The 10830-nt window shown below is 47.3% G+C and overlaps 1 protein-coding gene across 2 annotated transcripts in view; it reads left to right on the forward strand.

The window, feature by feature from the left end:
• The window catches only part of TSPAN9 (tetraspanin 9), a 208367-nt gene that overhangs the window by 7209 nt on the left and 190328 nt on the right, over positions 1 to 10830 (forward strand). The window lies entirely within an intron of this gene.

The following is a 10830-nucleotide window of genomic DNA, read 5'->3' on the forward strand; positions in this document are numbered from 1 at the left end:
ACTTTCATTTTAACCACCTTCTGCCTTAGTCCGATGCATTTAGGAGTTAGAAGGCTCCGTTATTGGACTCCAGCCCAACAGGTTAATAATTTCAATTTCAGTTATAGCCATAGCACAATGAAAGAAGAGTGTCTGCCTGGGTGAAGTCCTGCTTCCAAACCCTTTCCCTCCTCTCAAACTCAAAACAACCAAAAACTTAGCCTGAGCTGGATTGGTGCTCTGGAGAAGTGGGCGGAGCCAGAAGGAGCACTTCCGCTGGCTTTCAGTGTCTCAGTGTGTGTGCCACACTGTACGTTCTGTTCATCCGGGAGCCAAACGGAGATTCCTTTTTGATTATCCGTTGCTTATTATTATCTGTGCTTTTGAATTTACTACACCCTTTCTTCCCTCCGTCTTCCTTCCCACTCCTCTTGCAGCGGTTGGAAATTAACTGTACTTTGAATACTCACTTTCTGAGTGTCTCATGACCATTTCAATGCTCAACGGTCAGCATTTGTTAAAATATTTGACCTTGTGATGGGAACAGGAAATGATGGGGATGGAGACAATCCAGGGGTCTGAAGAGTCAGTCTGGCAGCTTGGTGGATCCCCTGGAACACACCCCTCCCCCCATTAACTGGGGAGGTGTGGCTGTCATAGCGGGAAGGCTTGAGGGGCCCCATGACCTTTTATTCAGGATGCTGGTGCATTCCTGGCCTTCTTTAGGAGCTTAGGGCTACTGCTAATACTCATACCACTTTTGAGCAAATTGGAAAAATTTCCCTTTCTCAGGTTAAAATGACAAGTTAAACTATGTTATTGTAAAACCTGAGCAATGTCTAACTCTGCATAGGACAGCCTTCTAGAGACCTGGTTGGCAGAGGCCCTGGCTGCGTGTTTACCTGTGCTCACACCTGTCTCCCACTCCCAATAAGGGAAGGGTAGGGAGGGGCAAAAGTAGGTTTACAGTTGTTTGTATGGAAAATGGTACAATAATTAATAATAATACAAGAATAAACTGTTTTGGGTACTCACAACCGTAAACCTACTTTTCATCCTGTTCCATCCTGTATGTCAGGTTCAGAGTCTAGAAGAAGTCCTGGGGGTGGGGACAGCCTCTGAGAACTGTGGACAGGTGAGGGAAGTGATCTCAGTGGATGCTTAGAGCAAGGTTGGAAAAGAATGTGGCCATGCATGTGATTCTGTGTGTATGTGTGTGTGAGAGAGAGAGGGTAGGGGAGAGGAGAGGAGAGGACAGAGTATGTGTGTACTTGCCCTGGCGTGTACATGGCTGGGTGTGCCTGCACGGGTTTATGTGGGAGGGTGTTCTCTTGCGTTGTTCTGAGACTCAGCTGAGAGGCCCACCTGAGCACTTCTAACAGGTTAATACAGGGGTGTCCAACCTTTTGGTGTCTCTGGGCGACACTGGAAGAAGAACGGTTGTCTTGGGCTACACATTAAATACATTGTGACATATAATTACAAAAAAATCTCATAATGTTTTAAGTAAATTTACAGTTTTGTGTTGGGCCACATTCCCAACCTGCCGCAGTGTGGAGACTGAGGCTTAGGGGCCTGACACTCTCCAACAAGCCCTAGGGGGTGGTGGCGCCAGGGACAGAGGGAACCAGCCTTCACTTGGGCCGTATCCTGTAGAAGGGCTCAGAGGGGCAGCGTAACGGGCTGGGTTTGAATGGGGGGGTGTGAATGTGTAGAATGATGTGTTTTGTTTTAGAGAAAATGAGGTAGAGGTCTGGGCTTGCAATTTTCCACTTGTCTTATTCCTGGGAGATTCCAAACAGCTTTGTTTAAAAATTGGACAAGGAGATCGCAGAGACCTGAGTGAGGAAGAGCTGTTGGGTCCCCCAGGAAGGCAATTAGGTTTGAAGCCAGAGTTTGGACCTGTATGCAGCACGTGAGACCTGGAGTGTGGGGAGCGGGGGCTCTGAGAGTGTCCCTGAAGGCATGAGTCACTCTAAATTAGCAGCCTGCACACTGGCTCCCACTTGCTTGCTGCTGGAGATGGGCAGGGTTAGGGAGGAAGTGCCAGTCCAGGGTTATCACCCACCATCCAGGCTGTGGGCAGCACAGACAGTTGGAACTACCTGTCTGGGCTCTGCCCCTCTCCCTCTATTAGACAGAGAAGCTGGAGATAGTGGTGGCCATTTGGCTGGTGTCTGTAGAGCTCTCTTTTGAGGGACAGTCAGTACCTGCAGTGCAGGGAGAATAATTCAGGACGCCATCCAATCAAGGGCAGGGCTGGGTGAAACTCTCTGAGGACCTGTGGAAGAACCCATGGGAGCTGGGGCTGGGCCTTGAGGGACAGGTGGATTTAGAGAGGCAAAGGTAGGGGCTTGGTTGCAGTGGGGGTGGCTGGCTTGGAGGTGTGGGTAGAGATGGGTGTGGTCTGGTAGTTGGAATGGAGATGATGGGGTGGTGGTGGGGAGCCCCACACCTTGAATGCCACCCAGGGGAGATTCATTTTTTTTAGGAGGCTAGCAGTGGGGAGTTAGTGTTGGCCCCTGAACAGGGGAATGACAGGGTGAAAAGGGATATTAGGAAAAATTAGCTTGTTGCAGAATTGAAGATGACATTTTTAAAAAGCACTTTTGTTACTACAAAAAATAATAATGAAAACTCATAATGAACATTATATAAATTATAGAAGAGGAAAATCTCCTATAATCCTGTCCTTCAGAGATAATCATTGTTAATACTTTGGTTTATATATTATTTCAAGTCGTTTTATGATAGACTAACATCCAGCTGTCCCCCTATTATCTTATCAATTTCCATAAATAGCATTGTATTGTACTTACTGCTTGGCAACTTCTTTAGCCTTTTTTCCACAACAGTGCATGTAGAATGACCTCATTCTTCTAAATAGCTGCATAGACTTGCTGGATGGGTTTTATATTAATTTTCTATTGCTGCATAATAAACCACCCCCAAATTTAGTAGGTTAATACAATAACCATTTTATTTGCTCACAATAATGTGGGTTAGCACTTCGGCCTGGGCTCAGCAGGTCTCCCTACCTGAGTGTATGAATGTGGCAGCAGTCAGCTGGTGGCTCTGCAGGGCCTTCTTGGTGCAAGGAGCCCCTCTCATGTCTGGTGATTGATGTTGCTCTCAGCTGGGCCTCTCTTCCCCCATTTGATTTCTCATTCTCAAGGAAACCAGCCTTTCAGGTGAAAATGGAGTCTCCAAGGCCTCTTGAGATCTAGGCTCTGATTTCTCACAATGTAATATCCATCTTCTGCTTGTTTAGAGCAAGTCACAACACCACCTGGAACTCCAGGGTGGGGGAAAGACTCCACTTTTGATGGGAGGACGGGCAGAGTCACACCAAAGGCATGTGTGTTCAGGGGTGGGAGGGCATGGATGTGCAGTCCTCCACATGCCCAGAAGGAGGTGAATTAGAATATCTGGGAATAGACCCCATAGATCTTTGGAAGACAGCACAGGGCCCTACCCTTCCCAGCCTGCTCTGCCTCAAATGAGTCAACCAGGGAAACTGGCAAGGGCAGAACACTTAATCTTCCTGTTGGGTTGGAGTGGGTTTGAGGTGGATTCTGTGTGTTGTGTGCTGGCAGGGCTTGGTGGCGATCTAAGATTTGGGCATTGTAGTAGACAGCTTCTCCTGCTAGGGCTGCTGGAGCTGTAGAAGTGGAGCTGGAGCCATCCAGCCCTCCGGGTGCTGCCAGGGGCCTGGCTGCTTGGCTCCCCTGCTAATTTTTATGGCATCTCTGAAGCATATCAGTCGGTGAATGACAGGTCTTGAAGAAAGCCAGCTGGTCGGCCACTCCAGGTCCAGGCCTCTGCTGGGAATTCACTCACCTACTTTGCTCTAAGCTTTCTCCCCATCCTCTTGTAACTTCTCATGTGAAATAAGACAATTCACAGGCTTCACCTTTCCTTCTCAGGAAACTCATAGTGGACTGAATATTTTGACTTTGCACAATGTATTCGTTTTGTATTCATTTTGTTTCCTTATTGCCTGCCTCGGTGGCTCTTCTCTCCGGTGAGATGGCCAGTGGCAGTGAGGCAGAAGGGGACTGGGAAGAGCCAGCTCCTGCTCATTACTGAATCCCCAGTCCTGGCAGAGAGGATGCTGCAGTGGAGCTGCTGGTGGAGAAGTCGTCCCAGCGCTCATCATTCATCAAACTTAACCTCTCCCTGCAGATCTCAGGCCAGACATGGCGAAATACACTTCCCTAGTACAATAGCATTCTCTCACCTGTCATCTGCCTGGTGGCTTGTGCATTCATCAAATAAGAACAAAGCTTGAGTAGGCTTTCGAATTTGAAAACTCCGTGGTGTTTTATTTTCTTCTTGCTCTCTCTCAGCATCTCTTGGGAAAGAAATGTTTTGTGGCCAAAAGTTTCACTGTTTGTGAAACAGTGCAGAGCACACTGCATGGCTCAGCCTCTTGGCCATTGTCCTCCCCTTCGACTGTGCTGTGGGAGAATTGGCCCATAGTTCAGTGAGACCACTTGGTGAGGACCGTGGGTGGGAAGGAACAAGTGGCTTGACCACACTTGGGAGCTGCCCTGATACATCTGGGTGGCCTCGGGGCCAGCATTGTGCTACTGTTGCAGGGTTAATGATATCTGATCAGCTTATGGGCTTAACCAGTGCTTAGTGTTGATGAAAACATATTGTCAGCTCTGCAAACCTTTAAGAAATCTGGCATCCCAAGCAAGACAGGAGATCTCAGCAACACTTTTGGCCAAGGAATTGGAAGAACTGGATGGAGACCCTCAGTCTGCTCCAAGGTTACCAGTTTGAGGCATATAGTAGGTAAATTCCCCGCAGGTGAGACCCACGAGCTCCTGTGTGGTTCTGGATTTCTCTTCCAGCCTCTACCCACCATTTCTGGGTCTTCACAGCTGTGAGGGTGAATCCACACTTTACCATGCTGAAGAGTCATGGTATCAGTTCATCAACAAGTAATTACTGAGCAGTTTGATTCCTTAATGGTCTGAGGCATCTTTTGGGCCAGGTGCTCTGTGTCATGAGAACCTTAGCTGATGTGGGATAGATGAGTCCCCAAACTTCTGTTCGTGGCTATCAGTTGTCTTCTCTCTTTGGCCTGGTTCTCCTGTTTCCTCCAGGGCTCTGTCCTGCAGCATCCGTAGCCCTATGAGTGGGCTCAGAGGGCCAAGTAGGAAGGGGTGAGATTGCTGGTATTATAGATGCTGCCAGAGCCCTCTCTGTCGGACTAAGGAGATGCCTGCCTTGACCCAGCTGAAGCCTCACTGCCCTATTTCACATCTAATTTGGCGTAAAAATGATGTTATGTTAGTTTCATTTTTACTTTCCTCACTGTTTATCCACATGACTCTAGGTTGTTTTACAAGTTTAGGTCTTCATCATAGATGGCTCTGGTGGTACTGCACCCATCAGCAGAGGTGGAGGGACTTGGCCCTCTTTGTGGGCTGGGGTGAGGGAGGTCAGTAGGCTGGTGAGGGTGCGCCCCACTCTGACTCTGGGGTGAAGGTGAGGTACAAGGTGATTCTTCAGACTGCTGAGTCTTTCTCCTTTGGACCCCCATCACCACCCTCTTCTTCCAAAGCACTTGCCAGTTATTGCCAGAAAATCCTTACAGGCATTCATAGGAAGAATGGTGCAGCCTTAAATAAATATCTGAGATGGCACTATCTGTTTTGTGGTGGTGGTGCCTTTAAATCAAGTACTTTAAAACATATTCTAGTTTCATGTCATGAATAGAAGCGTAAGTGTGGCCACATCCTAACTTCAGCTGTGTAGGGAACTGGTTTGTGGATCCTGGTGTTTCTGAGCCCCAGCAGTCACCTCACCCTCCCCACATCCCAGGATTCCAAGCAGCGTGAACGCTGCCAGATATCTGACTTAACACACTCAGGATGTGTGCAGTCCCCATAGGCAGCTCTGATAGGCAGAGAAATTTCTGGTGGCTTACCTCAGTCTGTTTCTTTATTCCTTCTGAAGTGCAAAGGCCTTGGTTTTCCCCTCCACTGATGCTTTGCCTATTTTTCCATTGCCTAGCACCTGGTGGGCACTCAAATATTTTTTGAATGAATGAATAGTGCATTTGTGATATAAAAAGAAACATGTCCCTAATCTAGCCATTTCCCTAGGACACTTCGAGCACTTGCATGATTTAAAACCATCCATCTCCGTAATCTCAGGGGCTTGAAATGTATCTGGGGAGGAGGCGGGACTTCTCTTAAGGCAGGAGCTTCTCATTAAAGAGTCTGCAGCTCTGGTAGAGGGACTTTCATTGCCTTTCCCAAGGAGGTAGAGAGGAAGTTGTAGAGAAGAGGAGGCCACTGCTTGGAAGTTTCACAACTGAGGAAACAGGCTGGTTATCCCAGGGTCTCCAGGCAGTTGAGCAGGGGAGCCTGGAGCCAGATTTTTTGACCCCAACCCTGGCTTCTGTCTCCCCCTCCACCCCTGACCCATGCCTGCTCCCATCTTTCTCAGCTTACTCAGGGGTACCTCAGAGTTCTAGCATCCTGTGTGTGGGGGCAAAACAGGCCATTTTGTAGGAAAACATGTACACAAAATGGCCAAATCCATGAGGACTTGACAGAGGCACGTGTAGGGTTATTTTGGGTTTTGTGAACTGGGCTCAGATCTCTCTGGCATTCCGGGCCACTGGCCTCTCAGAATTGACCAGAATGGAAGGATGATAAAAATCAAGGCTCCAGGAATAGCCCAAGAATTTGCTTATTCTTAACCCCTGTAAAGAGGTGCCGCCCAACCCAGAGCCCGCAATGAATTTGGGGCTGGGGGAGGGTGCGGGCCTTGGGGAGTGGGAGAAGGAGCGTTGAAAACAATTTCTTCTTCTTGCCCTGGGGAGGATGGGGTAGCAAGCACAGTGCTGGCACAGGGCCAGTCTCTTAAGGGAGTGGGACTTAGAGGCCAGAGGAAAGTTCCTCCCCCTTGAGTTCATCTCTGCCTCTTGGGGGGTCAGCTGGTAACTCCCACTGGGTGAGTTGGTGGGCTAGGCTCTCTGTCTCTTTGTTTCTCTGTCCTTCTCAGACTTAGGCAGACTTAGGACAGCTCTGGCCTCAGATCCTCAGGAAGCTTTATTTCTTCTCCCTTGCTCAGGGTCAGGTCCAGAGTGACTTGCTCAGTGCAGGTAAAGGAGTCACATACCCAGCACATACCGAACAGATGTTCAGGAGCTAAGTGATGCCAGGAATCTGCCGTTGCCCTGAAGGAGCTAGAGTGGACATGTAGAGACAAGCTTGTGTGGACATTCACAGACTCACTAACATCTTCCAGAGCAGTCCAGGTGTTGGAGGCACAGTGGAGATTGTAACTGGGAGTCAGGACACCTGACTGGTCTTGGACCAGTCGTCACTTCTCTGGGTTCTAACTTTCTTCATCTGTAAAGCCAGGAGTCTGTGATCCCTGAGGTACTTTCTGGCTTAAGAGTTATCTAATTCCAGGAATCGTAGGGAGGAAGAACCTTTTCAGATGGGCAGCATGTTTTTGTTGCCCCTGGTGTTTGTTTTAAACAGGGGCAGGCTGAAGGCTTAGATGTCACAGCTAGGCCTAGAACCTTTTTTTTGTTCCCTGGACTCTCCTGCTTAGGAGAACAGCAAAGTCTGACTTTGCAGCTGAAAAAAATCAGTTGCCCTTGTCCAGGACAAGGTGGCCCCCGGCCTACAAGATGAGGCCCCGTGACTGACTTTGCATGACGAGTCTGCTGTGATCCGGCACTCGCCCCGTCCAGCCTCATTGCTTCCCACTTAGAGCCATTTTGTCTCTTTTGTCTCTGTGATGCCAGGGAACCCATGGCCCTCCTCCCTCTGTCCACCGCGGAGGTTCTTGTTTCTCACTGGTCTTCGGGTGGCCTGCTTGCTTGAAGTGCCCCATCCTGCCTTGTTTTATCTCTTATCAGCATTGTTTTAGCAAATTTGGAAATTTGTTCAGCCATTACTTCTTCAAGGATTTTTCTGTTCCCCTTTCTCCTCTTTTTCTAGAACTCAGTTATAATTATATTAGACTATTTGATATTTTCCTATAGGTTGCTGATGTTTCATTAATTTTTTCAGTCTTTTTTTTTTTTAGATTTTATTTATTTTTAGAGAGGGAAGGGAGGGGGGAGAGAGAGAGGGAGGGAGGGAGGGAGAGAGAGAGAGAGAGAGAGAGAGAGAGAGAGGGAGAGACATCAATGTGCGGTTGCTGGGGGTTATGGCCTGCAACCCAGGAATGTACCCTGGCTGGGAATCGAACCTGGGACACTTTGGTTCCCAGTCCACGCTCAATCCACTGAGCTACGCCAGCCAGAATTTTTTTCAGTCTTTTTTAAAAAAAATATTTTATTTATTTTCATTAGAGAGAGGGGAAGGTAGGGAGAAAGAGGGAGAGAAACCTCAGTATGTGAGAGATACAGCAATCGGTCACCTCTGCACCGCCCCAGCTTTGGGACCTGTCCCACGTACCAGACATGTGCCCTGACTGGGAATTGAGCCAGCAGCCTTTCACTTTGCAGGTTGGCTCTCAATCCGCTGAGCCACACCAGCCAGGGCCAGTCTTCTCTGTTTCTCTGCTTCATTTTGAATAGTTCTTATTCTGTCTGCAAGTACAATCATCTTTTCTTTTGCAGTGTCTAATCTGATATTAATTAATCCCATCCAGTGTTTTTTTTCATGTTAGATATTTTCATTTCTAGAAGTTCCATTTGAATTTTTCATCTTTTATTTCTCTCATCATGTTTATGATGAGAGAATATTCCCCTACATTCTTGTATATATGGAACATACTTATAATAGCTGTTTTCATTTTTGTCTACTAGTTTCATCATCTCTGTCATTTTTGGGTTTGTTTTATTGAGTCATTTTCCTCCTGGTTATGAGTCATATTTTTCTGCTTCTTTAAATGCCTGCTAATTAAAAAAAAGATTTTATTTATTTATTTTTAGAGAGTAAGGGAGAGAGAAAGAGAGGGAGAGAAATATCAATGTATGGTTGCCTCTCACACCGCCCCCCCCCCCCCCCCCCTTACTGGGGACCTAGCCTGCAACCCAGGCATGTGACCTGACTGGGAATCAAACCTGCAACCCCTTGGTTTGCAGGCCGACAATCAATCCACTGAACCACACCATCAGCGCTAAATGCCTGCTAATTTTTTATTGCATGGTAGATATTGTGAATTTAATGTTGCTAGATTTTGTTTTATTCTTTAAATAGTGTTGGACTTTATTCTGGCATTCATTTAAATTGCTTAGGATCAGTTTAATGCATCCAAGTCTTGTTTTTAAGTTTTGTTAGGGTAGAGCCAACCTTTATTTATTTTTAAAGATTCTATTTATTTACTTTTAGAGAGAGGGGAAAGGAGGAAAAAAGAAAGGGAGAGAAACTGATATGAAAGAGAAACATCAATCGTTTGCCTCTTGCAGGCCCCTAACCGGCGACCCAGCTTGCAACCCAGGCATGTGCCCTGACCAGAAGGTGGCAGGTCCAATTCCCAGTCAGGCACATGCCTGGGTTGTGGTCCAGGTCGCCAGTTGGGGGCATGTGAGAGGCAACCAATCAATGTATCTCTTGTACATCCGTGTTTCTTTCCCTCTCTTTCTCCGTCCACAGGCCAGTGCTCAACCTACTGAGCCACACCAGCCAGGGCTAGATCCAGCCTTTAGTCTGGGCTAATGTAGCTTCTTTACTGAGGCATCATCTTTCTGAGGACTCTCCAGTGTCTTGTGTATTATCAGATCTCTCCACTCTCACAAGTAGGGATGTGACTTTTTCCGGCTCTGTGTGAGCTCCACAAATTGCTTGGCCTATTGCTTTCCATTGGTTCTTTTCTCAGTCTTGTTGAGCTTCATCCCATACATGTGCAGATCAGCCAGAGATTCAAGGGGGATCTTCTGCAGTTCTCAGAGCACTCTCTCTGTGCAGTCCTCTCCTCTCCAGTATTGTGCTCTAAAAATTCCAGCTCTGTGAACTTGAATTTCTGTATCTTCAACTTGGTGGGACCATTTGGATTCTTCCTGCTGTGCTGCTGTGAGGGAGCTGCCTCTAGGCAGTAAGCAGGTAGTCATGGGACTCTTTTCTTTCTTTCTCTCTGGAAGTACAGTTGAGTGCTGACTCTTGTCCATTGTCTGAAGTAGTTGTTTCATGTGTTCCATCCAGTGCTTTAGCTGTTGAAGGGGGTGAGTAAATCCAGCCCCTGTGGCTGTAGGCAGAAGTCCTGCATTCTTGGAAGACTCACTGGGGGTATCCCTAGTCAGCCTCCTACAAGACCCCAAAAGCACTATGCTCCTTTCTCCATGGTTTTATCTTTAAAAAATTATTTATTTAATTTTAGAGAGAGGGGAAGGGAGGCAGAAAGAAAGGGAGAGAAACATCAATGTGTGAGAAATGCATTGATTGGTTGCCTCTTGCACACCCTGAGCTGGGGACCTGGTCCACAACCCAGACATGTGCCTTGACTGGGAATTGAAATAGCCACATTTCAGTTTGCAGGCCAGCACTCAATCCACTGAGCCACACGAGCCCAGACTGTTTATTTGTTTATTTAAAAATCTCTCTGAATAGGCTGCCTCCCTGGGCGCAAAGATGATATGCCATTTTTCTTAGTAGCCCTTGTACCTAGTGCAGTGGCTGGCATATAGTAGGCAGCTCGTGTTTATTGATTGAATGAATCAGTAGAAGAAAATACAAGCTAACCATGCCCCATGGTTGCTAAGAAGAACAGTACAATTCTGGATATAGAGCTCAGCTCTCGAGAGTGCAGACCAGACTCTTTGTGCTCTATGGAGCTCACCCATATCTGCAGCAGTGGGTTTTGTTGATTCTAGTTGGGACATTTTCAAACCTGAATTTATCCAGAAGAGGGTGACTAAGATGGTGT

The sequence above is a fragment of the Phyllostomus discolor genome, chromosome 2, assembly GCF_004126475.2.
Source record: "Phyllostomus discolor isolate MPI-MPIP mPhyDis1 chromosome 2, mPhyDis1.pri.v3, whole genome shotgun sequence".
NCBI lineage: Eukaryota > Metazoa > Chordata > Mammalia > Chiroptera > Phyllostomidae > Phyllostomus > Phyllostomus discolor.